Here is a 21359-nt window from a genome sequence, read left to right on the forward strand (position 1 = left end):
GTGCTGGAGAAACCAAAGAGGAAATTTGAAGATCCCAAGAAGCAAGTGACACCAAAGATATGACAATCCAAAGCCTATGGGACGCAGCAAAGGCAGGTCGAAGAGGGACCTTTCCAGCAATACAAGCCTACCTCAGCCAACAAGGAAAACCACCAACAAACAACCTGGCCTTATGCCCAAAGCAACCAGAGAAAGACAAACACAAGGAAAGACATCCTAATGATCAGAGCAGAAAGGAAAGAGCAACGAAGAAAACCATCAGAAAGATCAAAGCAGCTACAACGGCTTCTTTGAATACATCCACCATATGGATAAACCCTTAGCCAGACTCATCAGGGAAAAAAGAGTGGACTCAAATCAATAACCATCAAAATGCACACCAGCTTCCAATGGACATCCCAGAATACAGAGGATCAGAAGAGACTACTAAAAGCAACTCTATGCCAAGAAAACAGACTTCCTAGATGAAATGGACACCTTCCTAGCAAAGTACAATCTGCCAAGACTAAACACCGATGACCTAGAAAAGATGACTGGGCTGATGCCAAGAACTGAAAATGACGTTGTGAGGAAAAAACATCCAGCAGGCATTCCCGTCGTGGCTACATTGGAATGAACCTGACCCGTATAGGAGAGAAGGCAGGTGCAATCCCTGGATCCAGGATTGCCTTCAGATATGGAGCAGTCCCAGATGCAGCTCGGATCTGGCCTTGCTGTGGCCGTGGCTGGCAGCTGCAGCGGCAGCGCCAATTCCACCATAGCCAGGGCATTTCCAAATGCCATGTGTCTGCCCTGAAAAGACAAGAAAAGGCCAACCCCCCACTCCACCCACTTCCCCACAAACAAAACTATACCACCTGAGCTCTTCACATGCACATACCCAACAGGGGCCTGAACACAAACACCGACCAGTGGTGCACAATGACTACCTCGTATACAGGCTCACTACCACCAGCTCCTACACAGTCGTCTCACGCACAGCCCATAGGCAAGGCCACAGCCCTGCAGTACGTCTAGGCCAGGATTTCAGAACACACACACATTGCCTATGAGATTTCTTTGTTTCCAAACACACAGACCTACCTCTGGCATCCCTCCAAATACATACTACAGAAGCCCCAGGACCTCAAATACACACACAGCCACAATCCGCCTACACGTACTAATACACATGTACACGTCTCAAACACCTATGGACACACAAAGACAAATATTCCCAACCCTTGAATACAGATGCCCCAAACACTAGACATGGTGCCACCTCTCCAGAAGACAACCGCCCTGCCCCTCCCCCAACAGAGACACAAAAGGACACTGCACATGAGTGGGTGTAAACAGCATATGCATTTCAGCCCTCACCCTCAATGAGGACACACCATCTCTTCGTATCTAGGACCTGTAGAAACACCTTGGCATTCTGCCAAGAAGCAACGTGGCACACTCCCAACACCTCCATACCATAGGAACACAACCTGGTCATTCATGCACCTGGTGATAGACACACAAACGAGTAGACACACGTAGGACACATGGACCTATCGCCAGCAAACCACATAGGAAATGACTTCCACATATCCAATGATCCTAGAACCCAACTCATCCATCTGCAAACTCGTAACACATAACCACAGCACATATTTCTCACACCAAGAAATGCACGTCTCCCACGCCCCTGTGGAAACACAGAACCTCATCTCTCCAGCAGACGCACACTTCTCCACGTCCCCACATATATAAGCCTAACATGTCCCTCCTGAAAACTACAAGGGCATAGCCCCAGCGAATATGCCTCCAAATGCCCATGCCCCTGGAATACACACTCAAACGCATTCTACACACAACTCTCCAAAACACCCAAGCAGACCCGCAATTATTCAGTACACGACACAATTGCAAACCTAGCACCCTACGTCCTTTCCTCCAAATACACATATAACACACTCTCGGCATATCCATAAACCCACACTCCCCAAGGCTCCATCCAAGGGCATGCACTCTTCCAGCGTGCAGAATCCAGAAGCATACCAATACGGCACGCCCACCTATGTAGCATTCACCCGTCCCAGATGATAGGCCGACTCGCCCTCTACACATCAAAAGACACATGCACGGCTCTGGAACATGTGCTACACACAAAAAAGCAAAGAGCCATATGACAGGCCGTGAACACACAAATAATCATCCTAAAGGGAAGGACAGAGGAGGATCCTTAAAGAGCAGAAACCGCCCACTGGGGATGGGTTAAATACAAGCTCTCAAGGGGTCTTCAAAATGGCCTAAAGCTGATGATCACTCAAGAAAAGGAACCCAGCCATGACTTACCCGACTTGAAGGAAGACCAGATGCATCGAAGTGCCAGACACGATCAAGACACAACCCCAAAGACTTCAAGCACAAGACAACAGATATGGAGGTGGAGTCCTGCTGCATGAGGTCAAGGAGAGAAGAGTCCTGGACAAGGAGCATTTCTGCACCTCACCCAGACAGAAACACAGGGGAGAGGGGACACGCCTAGGTAACAGAGGACAGTAGATGGAAACCTGAGATGAATTACCCCAGTTGATATATGACCAAAATCTTGGGAATACACACCGATTTGAACAAGCACTGTGACAGCCCAGGGCACACCATCCATATAGGGCACAATGAGGAGCTGGAGATGGAAGCCTTGATATCCACCCCCAAATGAGGAAGAAGGCAGTCTTCTCCCCTCCCCACTGGGCCTTGGATTCTAGAAATGTAGCTTTCTTGGTTCTTGGGGCTGCTCTGCTCCCTGGCCAGCTTATGTGTATCTCCCCCCAGGGTCTTATGCTCCGAAACTCACTCTTTACCTGGGGCTTCGCTTCATGCCAAATGCTTCCTGCCACGAAGCAGAAGAACCAGAGCTTCATCAAATCCTGACACCTGGTGAGGGGTCTGACAGTGCAAAGACAGTGGGTTTGAGCAGGTCGAGGCGTTCCTTTGTGGCATGGAAGGCTAAGGATTCTGAGTGTTCACTGCAGTGGTCCAGATTGCTGCTGTGGCACTCCATCCTAGGAAAGGGAAACTCCACATGGAGCAGATGCCACCAAAAGAAGTCTGTGTGCTCAAATCCTCTCTGAACCTGGGATCCTGGCTTGAGGTGCCAAGCTGAGGGCAAGGTAGATTCCAGTCCCACTCTCAATTTTGGCTGGGGTCAAGTCCCAACCACGAAGTTTCACTACAGGCCCCAAAGGTACACACACACAGATCGGCCCCTGGACTTCCCTAACATTGCCCTGAGGCCTAGGCAGATAATCCTACCAAGTCCACCAGGAGACACACAATCCCCAACTTCACGGCGGAAAACATCCATGAAAAATAGGCCCCTGAACACCAACTTACAAACACCTAAACGCCAGCTCCTGGACTATGCCTCTGTTACATCTCAGCACCCTCCAAAGACAAACGCTCACCCAAACACAGGCATGATCTCCCCTTACACAGAATATCCATAGACAAAACCCAACCAACCCGCATCTTTGACGGATTACCAGATTCCCGACAACCAGGTGGCCTTGTACCAATCCCCCCTAGGCTTGCAAATCCATCACAATTTACATCCGACTCCAACTAGGTGGTCAACACTACATTCAGCAAGGCTGCCCCCAACAGAGACCCAAGCATGCCCTTTGAACAGAAGTGCTGACCAACATTGGTATGTGAGAAAGGAAGACACCAGTGAAACCAGGAGCCTGGATGGTACATCTTCACTCCTTTTCCCGTGCCCTGAGCTACTTCTTGTGAACCCCATGAGGGTTTTCAAATTGGAAATCTTCCTTCGAGCTTTCCTATGCTTTCCTCCTCTTTGCACAAGGAGTCTGCAGCGTGCACAAGAGCACAGAGCGGTCACACCCAATGGCTGAAGAGTCCCCATATTCCTTAGCAGGGCTGTCATGGAATGAATGCTAAAGGCCACCAGGACGGGCCCCACCCTCAGGCAGGCCACCCCTTGGGAAACCACCCTCTTTGCTCCCACGTGCAGTAGTGACTACCCAAGCGGACCCTCCTCAACAGACACTAGGAGCGGTTGGGGGATGGTAGTCTCTGTGCACAACAGCTCAGGCAGCAGGGGACAGGTGGGAAGAGGAGGGAGGGAAGGAAGCATCAGAAGAGCTGGCCCAGGAGCTCCCTCCAAGACAGGAATGTCATGGAGGATTTGCATTCGCTGGAAAGCTCTCTGGTGTTGTCTTCCTGTCTTCTCCCTGGGAGCTTCTGTGGCCATCGCTTCTTAAAACCTATCTCTTGGGAGATGAACCCCCATGGTCACACTGCATTGGTGAAACCCATGCATTTAGATAGGATCCCCATACAAGAGTTTGCAGAGATCCAGCCTAAGCACAGAATCCTCAAAGTGGGCCAAGGACATTCATGCCCTTTGGGCCACAGTACCTTAGGCTGTGTGGGTTCTTTGGGTTGGGATTTGCTTGTCTAGAAAGAGAAGGGTCTTTCCCCTAGCAAATTGGATGGATCCATTAAAGAAACATTCTAGCACGCAATTGGAGATCTGGGAACCTCTCTTCAGAGATGGTGCTCCTGTCGCCATGCCTAGAGAATTTCCAAATGCCTCGATTCTCCACGCATGTTTGTTCTTCATGTCTTTCTTTAATACATGGAGCTTGTTCAATAAAGGTTAGTGCACAGGTGTGTCTCCTTTGTACGGTTCTGGTTGTCCTGGTTATGCTGGTGAGCTAAACGTGACCCTCTTGGCCAGTCACAAGACAGCAGGTTCTTTGGGGACACTACTCCTCTCCCTCCCTACGTTTTGCACGACATCATGGAAGTTCAGGTGGCCATCTACCCACAAAGAAGTAGCAGCAGATTCAACATACTGACCTGACTTGGTAATGCTCGCCAAAGAAACTTGAACCCTCAGATCCCTTTTCTGGTCCGTGGCAACATCAGAGCATTTCTTCCTCCACAGGACACCTCTCAAGACCCTTACATCTATCTGATGACACCCAGACCTCCCAAGGGCACAGACTTGAAACGTCCACAAGACACTAACCTGGGATCTCTCGGTGCCTTTCAATTTCCATGTGGGAGTGGAAGGTTCACTGTCTCCTGATGCTAGTGATCCATCTCCAGAGATGTTTCTCCTCAGCCGCCAGTGCCTGCCCCGAAGCTCTCTGCAGGAACAATCAGAGGTCATGGTCCAAAGGACGTTGAGACACCCACTTCCATGACTGGTTTCCCTAATTACAGTGCCGCTGATTTGACAACCTCTGCCTCTCCGATGTCGGCATGTAGGGTTCTGAGGTAGTATAAAATAATGAACAACAGAAGGAGTTAGTGTCATGGTGCATCAGAACCGAATCTGACTAGGAACCATGAAGTTGCGGGTTCCACCCCTGGCCTCGCCCGGTGGGTTAAGGATCGGGTGTTGATGTGAGCTGCGGTGTAGGTTGCCATCATGGCTGGGATCTGGCATTGCTGTGGCACGGGCATAGGCCAGGGGCCACAGCTCTGATTGGACCCCTAGCCTGGGAATCACCCGATGCCATGGATGCGGCCCTCAGAATTCCAAAGTCAGTCAAAAAATGTGGAAGATTTGGGAGCACCTCGTTTCCACAATGCAACTTTTGTATCAGTGTCCCTGAGAAGACTCATGCCAATACGACATCTGGGGAGGGAGTGGGGTGGATTGGGAGCTTGGGGTGAAGGGATGCAAAGGATTGGCTTTGGCGTGGATTAGCAATGAGATCCTGCTGTGTAGCACTGGGAACCTGTGATGGAGCATGCTCATGGGAGCGAATAGAATGTGTACATGTGTGTGTACCTGGGTCACCATGCTGTACAGTAGCAAAACCATTGTCTTGGGGGAAGAACAATTCAAAACCAACCAAACAAGAAACCCCCACAAATACTACATCTGAGCTATGCGTGAGAATCTTGTAACAAATTGCAGGAGTGGCTGAAGAAGGGGAGGGAGCAACAAGGAAACCTGGCCTTCCTGAATGCCTGGGTACAATGGGTGCCTCAGCAATCTTCTCATATGAAGGTCTTGTTTGAAAACCCTGGAAATGTTTCTTCAGTGTAAAAGCTCCAATAGAGAGCCCTATTCCCATGGTGCTCAGTTTTGCAGTGCCCCATCCAGAGTTTCTTCCTACAAAGCTCACCATGGCATTGCAGGAGATACTCTCGCCTCAGCTTCTCACCCTCTTTGGAGTCCATGTTCCTTTGCAAGGGGCAAGAAGCTTCGGAAGCACCCACACAAGTCCTTTTTCTCAATCTGCAACAATCCTTTCAACCTCTCCTTCCTTGCCCAACACCCTAACAGCAGGAGGAATTGTAGTTCTGCTACTGCACAGAGGGAATCCTGCCTCCCAAGAGATTTGCTTGCAGTCCTGGGAGGTTTTCACCCCTAACCTCCCTTGATGATGTTCCCGAGACCTCGCCTCTCACCACACAAGATGGACATATGCATTCCTATCACTTGCATCGTGATAAGCTGACCTTAACTCCCAATCTGAACGTTTCTTCAGGTGTGTTTCCGTTTGGCTGTGTCAGGGATGCTACTTTGATTCCCATGCAGACAGCACCATAGGCAAGGACGAGCCTCGATTCTCAAGAGCAAGGGTATGGGATACAGACAGGAAATGCACCAGCTTTCAAGCAGGGCTTGCTGGGGAGGACTTTGATGCGAGTGGGTTTGGACATGTGGAGATTGGACATTGGTGGATAAAAAGCTGGCACTGTGTCAAAGGGCACACCCACATCACGGGCAGTCGATGTTTTCACACCTACAAAAGCCTGCAATTCCCATCATGGCTCAGCAGACATCAACCCCCCTAGGATCTGTGAGGATGCACACTCCATGCCAGCCTCCTTCAGTAGAATAAGGATCCGGGGTTGCCCTGAGGTGTGCTGTAGGTCCCAGACGCAGCTTGGATCCCACATTGCTCTGGCTATGGCAGAGGCCTGCTCGTGCAGGTCCGATGTGACTCCTAGCCTAGGAGCATCCACAGGCAGCACGTGGGTCCCCCAAAGGAGAAAGCAATTAAAACAGGAGACCCCCCCCCACACACATACATCTGGTTCTTTCACATAAGGAAAGAGAAGATTTTGTCTTCTCCTCCCTTACTTCTGTCCTTAACCACATAAAGCTCAAAGACGCAATAGTATCTCTTGGCTCTTCCATTGCCATTTCATCCAAAGAGCCTGCAGATTTGGGGTCCCTTTGCCATTTTCTTTTGGTTGGACCAAAAGGCACCTTTCGGTCTCCACTCCAAGTTCTCATTCCCTCAAGAACTGCCCACTCCCTGAAGTCTAATATGGTACCCTTATGGGCGAGTCTTGCCAGGTGCATGCTGATTCCAAGGGAAAGGTAAACTTCAGATACACAGGGAAAGTACTTGCAATAAAGATATGTCCAAAATGGTGAACGGGACACAGGTCAGGCTAAATGCAGGCACTGTGTATGGGAAATGAAAAACTCAAATGGAGCTGCACATTTACTATTGTTTTTGCCTGGCTTTGACCACTCTGCCCTTTCAGTACATCGAATTTCAAGAGAATGGAGGAACTCCCATGTTAAAAATGCATCCCGTAACAGAGGAGCCACAATATCAGTAGGAAGGCAACAAAAGGAAAGATACTCAGGTCTACGGGGACGCAATTTAATTTTCTCGTTTCCTTTTTTATTTTTCTCAAGAGGAACTCTTTGATCTTACAAGAGGTTAGGTTTTCCACTGCAGTTGATTTACAATGTTTTGTCTACTTCTGCTGCGTAGCCAAAGGACCCTGTCGTACAGACAGATGTATGTATATATGATATATGATACATATATATCTATGTAGGATACATACGTAATCACTTTCTCACATTATCCCCCAACCTGTTCCATCACAAGTCCAAGATGGAGTTCCCTGTGCACATGGTACATTTCAACCAGAGACAAAGGAATACTACCTCCAAAGGCAAACGGATGGCACTCAAAGTTGCTTGCCCAAAAGATCTCTGAAAAGATGTGAATGAAACAGGTATCTCTGATCCCTGGTGGGAACGAGGAATGAGTGGACAGGGGAAAGAGGGGAGAGGAGGACTCAGCACTCCATATGCTATTCGGCATACGTGGACTGTATCCCTGCGAGGGGAGGATTTGTTGAAAATGTTACATTCAAACATTTAAAAGCGAAAAGCTCCAATACTTACCAGCAATGTCATCATATGGGAAACACGTCAGACTGATCTCTGGTCCTGAACACGTGGGCTGTGCAGTGGCTTTTTGGATAGGCTGGGCCTTTCCAGCACAAGGGAACATGAGGAAGGTGGGTCCTGCTGGATTCTGGTTGGCACACAAGGACGGCTTCCTTAGGAAAGACGGACACACACCAATCACAAATGGTGGGTCTGCTGAGAGAAGCCAAACCATAAACATTGGGTTCCAGATGGCCATATGAAAACCGACGTGCTTATCAGATGATAAAAGGTAAATTGTGTTCAGAAAGTCTGGCCTCTGGGGAAGGGAGCCAAGAGCCAGGACGGAAGCTGAACAGGTGAAAGACAACAAACAAGTTGATGAATAACGAAGGGAAAGGGAACATCAAGAGAAAACTTGGTGCTGTGACTCTGAAAACTAACACATACATTGCCTGACGAGGCACACGACAATTGTCTGGCCCCTGCATAAGGTGGAAGAAACGTCTGGTTCTTGCCTCCCTGCAGAGGCCAGCATGGAATGGCACCCCACCCCCACCCAGGCTCACCTGCCCTCGGCCCCTCCCCCACTGCAGAATGACTGGAGGCCCGCATTCTACTGTTGAGATTCAAACTTGGGCTCCTTTACTTGTGTCCTGAGCATCTGTTGGGGCAGGTCCCTCGCTGGGTCCTGCTCTTGACTGTCCACGTTGAGGCCACCAGCCCATGGTGGTCCAGGCCCAAGCCTGTGGGAATGGCTTCAGAAGGCGGTAAGCCTCTAGACAGGGGCTGTTTTCCAAGAGAAAGGGCCTCCCTCAAATGCCTGGGTTTCCGTTGGGACCCTTCACTGTGGACATGGAGTTGGACGGAAGGAGAGGAAGGCGAGAGCACTGCACCTCAGGGACATCTCAGCTGGGGAGCCTGTAGAAACCTGAGGCTGCCCTGGAGAGGACAGCTGCTTGCAGGTGGTTCAAGAGGCCTTGCTCTGGCTGGGAGGCAGGATGGCAGCAGGTAGGTTGGCGGTTTCTAGAAGGGAGACAAGCCACTTGGAACGTGTGTGTAGCCAGTGTCCTATGGCTGGCCCTGGGTTGGTCATGGGGAAAGCCTAGCCCCGCCTTGTGGTCCTCAGGCATCTGAAGCTCGCCTCACCAGACCTCTCTAAGGGATTGGAACTGGAGCATACTCTGGCTGATGGGGGCGTGGAATGGGAGGGTATAGTCAGAAAACGATTCAGTGCTGGTGGGTGTTGTCTGTGGCCACATGCTCAGGAAAGGGTCTGCTCTGAGCTGGGCAGGATGTGACTTTCGCTGCCATGGCCCAGAACGTTTCCCACCATCCCGCCCAGAACTCACTTCTCAGGTCAGGCAACTGTGGCCTTGGATTCCACAAGGGATGGGCAACCAGGTGACTTCACCCAAGCTAGGACTCGTGGGCCTGAGTTGTTCTGTATTGGTTTCCCTTTTGTGGAAATACGTCTCTGCAGACATGGCGCAGCGTGTCAGGTGGCTCATGGCAGAAGCTGAGGCCTGACTTTGAGATGAGGCGTGTGCTCCTATTTCAAGTCACTACTACTACATGTGGAGAGAGGCTGGTGCAGGTGGAATGCCTAGGAAGGCTGCTTCCTTTGTAAAGGTGGGGGGGTGAAGCAGTGTAGCACAGAAGCAGGAAGATGATCTAGTCTGCTACCCTGGAACCTCCTAGGACACCTGTGGAGGTCAATTCGGTGCCTCGTGGTATGTACCTCCTTCTCCTGAATGGGCGGTTTTCTCACAATGGCACCTGACTCCTGCCTGCTTCTCAGTTTGTCCTCACTTTCCATTATTGGGAGCTGGAAGGGGAAGGACCCCAGGCAGCCTCTACTCCCATGACTTTTGTCACATGAGCCACCCTGGGCCCATGCTCATCTTCGGAAGCCAACCCTGGATGGGAAGTGGCAAAAATGCAGGGGATACACACCGACTTCTCAGACGTCTCTCTGAGGAGCAGAACTGCATGGTGGGAGGGATTCAGGGCCATCGGGATGGGGTGGCACACCATAGCCCCCGTGAAGAGTCCACTCTGGGTGGTTCGGAGAGGCAGGTGCATGCTTGGTGGGGCTGTTCTATGTTTGTCTAAGGGTTCTGTGTGCAGAGCGATCTTCGCAGCCTTTGAGAGGTGTTGTGTGAAGTCAAGAAAGAATGACAGAACAGATGTGTGCTGAGCATCCCGAGAGGAAGGGTTGAGGAGGATGTGAGGCCCTTCGACTTTAGACAGTGGAGGTCCATCAAAGGCCTCACGGTGCCTGGAAGGACTTTGGAGAAGGCCCTTACCTGCCAGTGACCTTGCTGAGGGGCATGCTCAGAGTAAATGGCCTCTCAGGTCCAGGACGTGGGGACAGCCTGTGAGGACGAGGTGTCAGGGAGCTCCTCAGGGAGGCTCTCAAATCCCTGCTGCTGAGCTGAGCATTTCTCGGTAGACAGGGGAAGGGAGCTTGGTGTGGGGGATCAAGGTCACCAGGGCAGTCATTCTCAACCACAGGTCAGACCATGAAAATCCCTCCACGACATCTGCACAACACACAGCTTCCTCGGGCCAAATGCCCTCTCCCACTGAAGTCAGAACATGAAAATCCCTCCACGACATCTGCACAACACACAGGTTCCTCGGGGCAAATGCCCTCTCCCACTGAGGTGTGCCCTCTGAGTCCCGAGAGACCTTCCGTCCATGTCACCCCTTCTCCTCTTCCATTCACCCCTTTCCTTTCTCTCCACAGCATTTCCACTGCTGGGCACGGATGTGGTCATGCACCCTGGGGCCTCATGCTCCTATCCTCCCCTCACTCCTGGCTCCCAACCCCAGCCAGCTTGGGAGCAGCACCTGCCACCGCCCATGGCCCCATTACTCCTGCCTGGCAGCACCCTATTGCAGCCAGCTCACCCCATGACACCTCGGGTGACTCCTGCTGACCATGGCCCCATTGCCCCAGGGCTTGGCAACATCCTTGTCGCAGTCTGGTCAGGAGGGAGGTCAGCATTGCCCCACCAGTCTCAGGCCTTTGGGCGCCCTCAGGCCCCCCTCAATGGGAATGCTTCCAGGGCCCTCATGGGGAGTGCTTTGTGTCCTGCACCCCCTTGCATAGCAAGCCCTGTGGGGGACAGCGGTGTGGCTGCCCCAGCTATTGCAGCAGCTCAGGCTGGCAAGGGAGGCTTGGCCCCAGGCCTTCCTCCTCAAGCGGCACCACCAGCTGCCCAGATGGCTTTCATCCTGCCCCCAGGGAGCTCTGGGCCGTGGCCACATGGCACCTCTGGGGCAGGCAGCCTGCATGCCTCCCAGCACACGGGCCCTCAGGAGGACGCCTCTCACCATAAGAGTGTCTATCAGAACTTCCGACGCTGGCAGCGCTTCAAGTCCCTGGCCCAGAGTCACCTGCCCCAGAGCCCCGATGCAGAAGCTCTCTCCTGCTTTCTCATGTAAGTGACCTCTCAGGCCCTCATTAGCTCCGCTGGAGCCTTCGCATATACAGGACCTTGGCATGGCCTCCCTGCTTAGGCTTCCAGGCATCCTTTCACCTCGAAAGAAGGAGGGTTGACAGCAATGTCCATGCTATGAGGAGGCACATCTGCACTTAGATGTGTCCCATGTCCAGTCCATGACATCCCGTCCGTGCCTTAGCTCAGCTACCACCACCATGCAAGACCAGTTGTCTCATTTTCTGCACTGCCATGATAACATTGAGTGCAGGAGAGCAGTCCGAGAGGGTCCTGCTCGGATGTGAGGAGCCAGAGTTTGAATGGGACCTGCTTCTCTGGTGCTACCTCCTTTCAACATGGACCTGGGCCTATGGCAGCCAGTGGGTATCACTTCAGATAAGGCTTAGGACATTCAGGCCCAGGACGGAGCTTTCTGCATGCCCGGTCCTTGTTGTTCTGAAGAAGTCCAGTGTGAACGGGGAGGTGGTCGAGCTGTCCTAAGGGCAATGGTCTATTCTCCTAGAGTGGTGAGCCTGGCAGGAACATCCCTCCTAGACCCGAGGTCCCTCCGAAAAGGGGGACTAGGCCATCTAGTGCAGAGACCTGGGCAGAAGAATCCTTGTAATTCTCAAACCTGTTAGCAGGTAGACAGGCACCTTCCCTCCCACATTGAGGGGGCTGCATTTTATATGAGATGGCAAACCCCCCCAGCCAGAGTGTCCCAGCTATAGCCAGGGAGTGGACAATCATCCTCTGGTGAGTGGGAGGTGGTGGCACCAGGCACCAGGAAGGCTTGCCTTTGCTCTCCAGGCACCCTCGTCTCCCCCTCTTGAGCCTGGGTTTGGCAGGGCTGGGGCACATGGAGGCCTTGGAGCTGGGTGGGGTTGGGCAGTTGGGGGCTGGGCTGTACCAAGAGACTGACCCTGAGGGCTTACAGCCCAGTGCTTTGCACCCTGGCTTGCCTGAAGCCCACCATGACGCTGGAGGAGGGAATGTGGCAGACCATGCAGGAATGGCAGCACATGAGCATCGTTGAGAGGATGGCCTTTTATGAAATGGCAGCAAAGTGAGTCAGGGTCCTGGGCCATGGGCGACATGGTGGGGTGGGTGGTGGGTGATGGGCAGGCCCCAGGGCAGGATCTGGCTCTGGTGCTAGCAATCAGAGAGGATGCAAGAGGAGGCTGGCACCTGACACCTCCTGTTCCCTGAATCCCCAAATCCTATTGGCCTCCAGAATCCCCTCTGCCACCTGGAGAGCTTGGCTCTTCCAGCCTGTCTGTCCCAGGAGCTCTGCCCTACCGTGATGCTGATGTGGGGAGGCCTCAGGATGGCCTTGGGGAGCACGGCAGTCCAGGAGGGGGTCCCCTGAAGGCATGGGGGCTGTGCAGGGGTGAGGACTCCACCCAGCAGCCTGGCATCCCTTCATGCTGGGTGCCTGGCCGTCACTGACCTAGCATGTGGTAGGCCTCTCCTCATCAGTGGTGGCTGAAATGGGCAACCGGCCATCACTGGGGAAGCCCACGGGTCTCTGGCCGTCCCTGTCATTTCTGCATGGGAATCTCCTAGTTTCCAAACAAAACCAAAGGAGCAGCTAGCACTCAGTGGCAAGAGATGCCTCACCTCTAATGGTAGGATCCCCACTCCAGCCTGTGCTGGGCCCTGTCTCATGTGTGCTTTCCCGCAATCTCACTCCCAGCCCCAGGATCTGGGTTCGGGCAAGGGCTCTGTGGGGATACGTGCCTGACCAGGCCACTGGCCATCTCCATTTTTTGGGTCAGACAAGGTCCAGGGGCACATGAGCAGGGGCCCCCACAGCCGACATGGTGTCCCTAAGCCTGGTCCCAGAGATTGACCTGGATCTCTGCTGGGCCATGCCCTCCAGCTCCAGGGCTGCTCAGGCAGGAAGAGGCCCAGATCTTGGACCTGCGCCAGAGCAGCTCCCTGCTGTGACAGCACCGCACAGCGCCCTGACAGCCCCAAGGACACGCTCTCCTCACCCCCTCGGTTCTGCTGCCCTGGGTGGGCTCCAGAGCCCAGGTGGTTTTCTCACTGGGGCCTGTCCCTCAACACCCCCCAGGTTCATGTAATTTGAGGAAGAGGATGAGATCAGGATGGGGAACGTGTCCTGCACAACGTGGGCACAGGGCATGCCTCCTCCAGCTCCAACAAAGCTGGCTCCTCAGGAACCCACATCCTGCAAAAGGGGCACTCAGTCTGTGAATCACCTTCACCCTGGAGGTCAAGGCACAGGTAAGAGAGGCCTAGGCCTGGTCCCTGTTCCCAGATTGCTCCTTTTCCCTCAAGGGGGCATTGGTCTTTCAACACGGATAGCCCCCGAGGGGGTCTCAGTGCCCCCTTTCCCCTCTGTGGTGTGGACCTGGTCCATTTAGAACCTCATCACCCTCCTCCCTGTCTAAGGGGCCCCTGTGAAATCTGCCTAACAAGTGTGCTGGTGGGGAGACCCTTGATCATTAGATGTTCCACACGTTCTCACACCTGACTTTTACCTGTCCCTGACTTGAATCTGGCCTCCCACCAAACCTGAGGCTCTGGCTGCTCCTCCCCCTTCCCACATGCATATCCATTGCCCCACAACAATGCCCTCCCCTGTGCCTGCTCAGGGGTCAGCTTCTGGGCGCTGGGTCCCCTCACTTTCCCTTCCTCCTGCTCTGCCTCAGCCTGTGCTCCAAGGAAACACGGCCCCAGGGTCCAGCACACCCACCGAAGGCCACGCAGAGCCTGGCAGCTGCTGGAGGACAAGGCCCCCAAGGAGATTCCCCCTGAGGCTCGCAGGGAGCACGGGGACATCCCGCAGGCACTGGTGGGTCCTGGCCCCTCAGCCACAGGGGAGTCAGATATGGAATGTCAAGAGGATGGATATGAGCTGCCACAGGACGAGGACAGCTGCTTCCCAGACCCGGATCTCCTCAGCTACGTGGACAAGCTGTGTTCCCAGGAGGACATTGACACCAAGGTGGGCTGGGCCTGGCGTATGAGACTCCAGGATTCCAGGGAGAGATGCTCTTCGCACCCTAGTTCTGGCTTTGGCCCAGGATAATGGGATTTATGCTCTGGTCCTTGAGCCTGACATCTGTGTGTCTTCCTGTGTGTCTGAGTGTACTTTGGTGCATAGGATGTGTATATGTGGATGTGAAAGTTGTACATGTGTGTGTGTGTCTCTCTCTTTGGAGGCCTTTGTGTGTCTGTGTCTGTGCCTATGTGTTGGTGCTTTCGAGCCCATGTGTCTGCATGTACACCTGCTTGTGAGCTTTATGTAAGAGTAGACAATGCCTGTGGGAGTTTGAAAGCTCCCCCTTTGTGAGGGGGGCTATGGATTGGCCTCTGCTAGTCACGTTTCTCCCAGGCCTTCCCGCCTCCCAGGGCACACCTGCCAAGGCTGCTCACAGCCTCTTCCTTCCATTCCAGGTGGAGGCGGTCATTCACCCCCGATTCCTGGCAGAGTTGCTTTCCCCAGAACCAGAGCTGGATCTCTCGGGCTTGGCTGAGGAGCTGGAGCAGGAGGAAGGACTCTCCCCTGAAGAGGTGGCCAGGGGAGGGACTGACACTAGGGAGCCTGGGGGCAGGGGGGGGTAGTCAGGTGACCCTGGAAATCCAGGAGTAAAGGACCCAGGTCAGCCTGGGCCGAGGAGGGTCCTAGAGCAGGAGGCCCTGAAGGCTCTGTCCCTCCCTCCCCTGACGGAGAGGCCCTGCACCCGGGAGGCTGCCCAGGTGGGTGCAGGGCAGGAGGAATGGAAGGGGAGGGGGGGAGCCAGGTACAGGGCAAGGACCCTGCTGGGGAGAAGGTGCAGGAGGAAGGCAGGAGGGCCACAGGCTCTGTCTGTGGATGTGAGTCCCATCTCACCTCCCCCTGCCCATAAGCCCTGGAACTCCCTGGAGGGTGCAGAGCAGTCACTGTCCACCTCTCTCACAACAGCTGGTGCAGACACAAGTCCTGGCCTCGGAGGAGGACAACGGGGTGCCAACCACCCCCAATCACAGTGTACCCCATCTGGACTCAAGAACTTCAGGGTCTTTGGCCCGACAAGATGCCCAGAGGAACGAGCAAGGCCCACAGCCCGGGGTCAGAGATGAAACCTGAACACCCCAGATGGATTTCCATGGCCATCTAAGGCACCCCCAAACAGACAGGGGCCTGTTCAGGCACAAAGGCTCTGTGCCCTCTCCAGGATATCAGGAACCCACTCAGGCTGGAACAGCACAGCCATTTCCTCACTAGGGCACAAAGCGCTTGGGCCCTCCATCAGGACCCAGGGCCAGCAAATTTCTCAGGGAGGCCTCTCCTCTTAGTGGAGCCCCAGAGCTGGGTCACGGGTTCAGTGAGAATGAGGAGGAGCTCCCCAGCCTGGCCTTCTTCTTGGGCCTTCACCGCAGCCTGCTGCCCTGGGGGCTGCCACAGAGCCCTGTCCCTGCCTCGGGTCTTGTCTGCACTGCAGGGCAGAGGGCCCAGAAAGCTTCCCAGACCCCCGTGCCCCAGAGAATGGGCCTCAGCTCAGGCACCCTGGAAGCTGCCAAGTCTAGAAAGCGGGCTCGGTGTGGAGGCCTGGCTGCTGCTGAGGACCTGGCCAGGCCTAGGGCTGACCTGCGAGGCTCTGGGAGGCACACCCTGGCTCTGGGGCTGGTTGACCCTTCCCAGCCCAAAAGGAGCAGGTGTGACCCATGTGTCACACGGAGGAGGAGGATGCAGCACCGCAGCCAGTAGGGAACGGTGGGCCAGCCTTCCAGGGCCAGTCCAACTGGGCAGCCCCCATGGAAGCCTTGGGCTCCTCCAGGTCCTAGCAACCATCCTGGCTGCCATAGGGGTGGGGAGGAAGGACAGAATGACCAGAGCCAGGAGGGGGTGGGGGTGGGTGGGGTTAGGTGGTGGGGACTTGGGTCTGGGTGTGTGTGGGTGGGCACAGTAGCTCCTTTGTGATGGGGGATTAAAACATGGATAAAATCGTTCTGTTGTGAAATGCACTGGGTCCACTGTCGTCTTGCATGTGCCTGTGTCCTCAGAGACGGGTCCTCCGAAGATAGAGAGGGTATCTGAGAGGAACAAAGCATGTTTGAGATCCCAGGTAGTCTGGATCCACAGGTGAATGACTAAGTCTTTCCTCCACAGAGACAAGGATGCCCAGGCTGCTCCTGGGAGTACACAGCTCTCACTAGCCCCAGGGACAGCTTCATCATCCCTGTCTCTCCAGCCTGCTGGGCTAGGGGGCTTCTGGGGCATTGGTTCCATGCTCTGCATCCCTGAACACTCTGGGGATAGAGAGCTGCTTTTGTGCCGTTCAGCCCTCTGGACACTCACCAGTCGTGAGAATGGAGGCTGGAGGCAGCCCTTACCTCTAGAGAGTTTCTCTCTGCCTCTCTGAAGTGGCCAGATCACAGGCTGGGGAGATCCTCCACTCCTCCAGGGTGTCCTGTATGGTTTGCCTGGTCAGAGAGGAAAAGGCTTGGCTGTAAGAATAGGACTTTCTGCTTCAGTGTCTTGTGGGTGTGGGAGCATCATATCGTCTTAGTTGTGTTGTTGCAATGTTCAAAATGGTGGAGGCATCTGCCTCTTCACCCCAGTGAGGACAAAACAATGGGGGGAATGAGTGACTCAAATTTCTTGGCCCGTTAATGTATTGGGGGGAGACTTAGATCATGTTGAGCTCAGTGTTCCCAAGCTCACCAGCCCACTGGCTTCCACCCCCAGGTATCTTTTGATAAAGGAAGTCCTAAGACCTTATATAACCAGTGATAATTTTCTGATTTTCATGAAGAGGGTTAAGGATCTAGGGTTTTTCCTGGGAACTTTCATATGCCACAGTGTCAGTGAGGGAAAAAATGGTTTTAATTTAATACATAAGGTGTTTGATCAATTCTTTGTGAAACCTGAATATATTTTATCTAATGTTCCTTGTGGAAATCAACTTTTAGCTTTAGTAAACAAATGTACGTATTTGCAATGCAGTAACTTTACTTCTATTCTTTTCTACAAATATTGGGGGTCAGCGAAAATGTCTTGTAAAGGATCACAATGTAAATATTTTCAGGCTTTAAAGACTATACTTCATCTGTTTTAAATTGTCAACTCTGCTGTTGTAGGATGAAAGCAGCCACAGGCAACACTTATTTTTAAGTGTGACCATGTTAAAACAAATCTGTATTTACCTAAACAGGCTGTTGGCCAGACTGGACACAAAGGTCGGTATACTCTCACCCCTACATGCATAATCCTTGGTCTTTTAAAACTTAAGTTCTGGCATCTTACATTATCAATGTAGAATTTACATTATCTTTATATCCTATGTTGGAATTTATTTATGATTGAAAAGTAAACTTTAAATAGCTTACATAATTTATGCATGATTATAGAATGTCTACACACATTAACAGTGACAATGTCAGATCCTCTCACCTCCTGAGCCATGAAGGAACTTCTACATGTTTTGTTTAATGTACTCATGAATCTTCTGCCTTATCCTGAGCAACAAAACACACTTCAACCAATTCAAGAGAAATGAAATCATGAAGAATACATTCTTCAAGCAAAATGGAATCAAACTACACTTTTAAATAACACACAACAGGAGAACCTCTAAAAACGTTGAAAGTTAACCACATAGTCATAAACGATGGGTCAAACAGGAAGTCATTTCAAAGATAATAACAAAAAATACATAGCACTAAGTGAAAACAGTGCAACATATCAAACTTGTAGAACCCTGCTGAAGCCAAGATGAGAGGAATATTTATAGCACTAAATGCTCACATTATGCGATTAAGAAATGTTTCAAATCTGTAGTTTAAATTTGTACTTCAAGAAAATTGAAAGAGCAAAATAAACTCAAAAGGGATGGATAGAAATAATAGAGATAAAAGCAGAAATCAATGTAATTCACACAGAAAAACAACAAATATGGAAAAAATTTCATTCTTCAAATGGTAAAATACAATTCATTAACCTGTTGTAATTATGACAAAACTAATAGACATGATACAAATCATCAATATCAGGCGGGAAATGGGCTCTCATGGTAGATCCTGTAGTCATTAAAATGCCAGTGAGAGATTACTATGAACAGTTTTACTGTTCTCATGAATTGTGTCCTAGAGAAAATGGAAAACCCCTCAAAAATCAGATACCAACATACCTGATAAAATAGATAATCTGAAAAGTTACATAATCATTAAGGAAACTAAATTCATAATTTAAATTTTTCTGAAAAAGAAATGTCCTGGTCCAGATGATTCCCCTGAAGTATTCTACAAAACATTGGAAGTAGAACTGTCCATCATCTCTTCCAGAAATTAGAAGAGGGAACTTTTCCTAATCTTTTATGAGGCCAGTACTAATTTGATACCAAAAGCAGATAAAGAAAGTACAAAACTGTAAAGGTATAGATGAGTATCTCTCATGAAGATACACACAAGCTCTCTCAAAACATTTAGCATTTTAAATCCATCATGCATATATAGAATGATACCTTATGACCAAGTAGAATTAATTCTTCATATGCAAGGTTGATTCAATATTAGGAACTCGGCAATGAAAAAGAGTCCCCTGCTGCTAAAAATAACAACTTAGGTAAATTGCCATGCAAGTTACACTGAATGAAAAAGCCCATCCCGAGAGGTTACATCCTGTATGATTCCACTTATATAATACTCTCGAGCTGATAAAATTAGGAAGAAAATCGTCAGGGTTACCTTTGATTAAAGATGAAGTTAAGGGGACAGAAGAAAAGTGGGTGTGACTAAAAGGGCAACATGAGGGATCCTTATGGGAATGAAACTCTTGTTTTGTGCCTTTACTTTGGTGGTGAATACATGGATACATCCATATGATAAAATTGCATGAGGTAAATACATGCACAGACACACACAGACACATACACACACAAAATTCATATATGAGAAACTTGGAAACCTGAATATAATCGATGGACTGTATCAACGTGAATAATTTTGTTAAACTCTTGTACTATAATTTTGCAAGATGTTGCCACTGGTGAAAACCATGAAGGGTACACAGGAGCGTTATAATTTCTTACAATTGTATGTGGATGCATAACTATCTCAAAATTAAGTTTAAATTTCTCAAAGAGGAAAGGTACATTTTAAGTACGAAAACTAGATAGAGACTCCTGCTTTGATCTTGCATATCTTCCAACCCTTTCAGGTTAGAAAAGAAAGTTTATGACATATTTCAGGAAATTTTCATTGTGTAAATTTTACAGTATTTGAGTTAGTTGGAACTCAAGTATTCCTGCTACAACATGATGGAACAGAGTAACCAGAAATGAAGAAAAACATACTCCATCTCTCTCTGTGCACATGCCTTTCTCCTCACCACGAGTTCTCTTTATATGATGGTTAATTTATGTGTCAATGTGGCTGGGGCTCAGTGCCCAGATACATGATCAGATGTCCTGGATGTTTCTGTGAAGGTATGTTTTGGATGAGATTAACATTTAAATGGTTGGGCACTTTAAGTAAAAAAGATTACCCTCTATGATATGGGTGGGTTTCATCAAAGCAGCTGAAGGCTGTAAAAGAACAAAGAATGATCTTCCCTGAGCAAAAAGGAATTTTGCCAGCAGACAGCCTTTGGACTCATCAAAATTCTTTCCTGAGTCTGCAGGCCTGCTGGACTCCCCATCAGATTTTGGGTTAACTGTGCCTCCAAAATCTCATGAGTCAGTTCCTTAAAATGAACCAATATCTATCCCTATACACATTTCTATTGGTTGAACCTTCTCTGGAGAACCCTGACCAATACACTTCATATTTCTGCCCTTCCCCCTCTTTTTTCTTTCCTTTCCCTTTCAGAAACACTCACTGCTTTATCTCCCTCTGCATAGAGATGCACTGACATTGTAGGGTCTTAATAAGTTTGGTCTCTCTCTCCCTCCCTCCTCTTTTCCTTTCTTTCAGTCCCATGTTCTTCGATTTGTGAAAAACATCATGAAAAGAATTAGGTGGTAGTAGTTGCAAGTTTTGTCAAGTGTGTGAATTATCCCTACCCTTGAGGGAAATTACAAGGGTGCAGCTAGATGATAGCAAGTTAAGTGCTCTCTCCATACATCAGCTGTCTCCACCATCCATGGGTTACAGACTGGAATCAGAGCTGTATGGCTTTTGGAATATAATGAGGGTTTGAAGCTATGATAAGAGCACACAGACCTCAGCTAGCTGGAAGCAGACAGAGAGGTCATCACCTGGAGGAATCCCCAAGACACATGGACATCCTCTGTAACTGAAGAGCTGGGTGCCAGAGTGTTTGGACCACTGATCTCCCCGTCACAACAGGTGGTGGGCTTACTTACCATTTCCACAAGAACAAATCTCAGTTGCATTTATGGAAGATGTGGTTGATGTAAGGATGCTCCAATAAACCTCAGCCAATTTGGTGTTTTTCATCATGTTGACATTGTGTCACTCCTGACTTCATCCTGCAAAACTGAGCCAAGAGTTGTACCTTGCTGAAACTGTACTTCTTAACTTGGGAACATAGCCAATGCAAAGCATACTGCTAGAAAACCTAACACAAATTCTGAGGCATATGGTTACAGGCAGAATCAAACTCCAAAACAACTCTTGGAAATTGAAAGTATTCCTGTGAGCCACAATTAAGCTTATTTTCCTTGAGTGTACAAAAGCCAACAATATTAATTTCTTCATATGGGGAACAGCTAGTACACACAAAGTCACAGTATTCATGTCCTTCCTTTTTTCATATGCCACCTTTTATTTCTTCTAGC

The sequence above is a fragment of the Sus scrofa genome, chromosome 14, assembly GCF_054392235.1.
Source record: "Sus scrofa isolate SSC_HxYL_T2T_F1_AM1 chromosome 14, Sscrofa_HxYL_maternal_Yorkshire_Landrace_v2.0, whole genome shotgun sequence".
NCBI classification, from domain to species: domain Eukaryota; kingdom Metazoa; phylum Chordata; class Mammalia; order Artiodactyla; family Suidae; genus Sus; species Sus scrofa.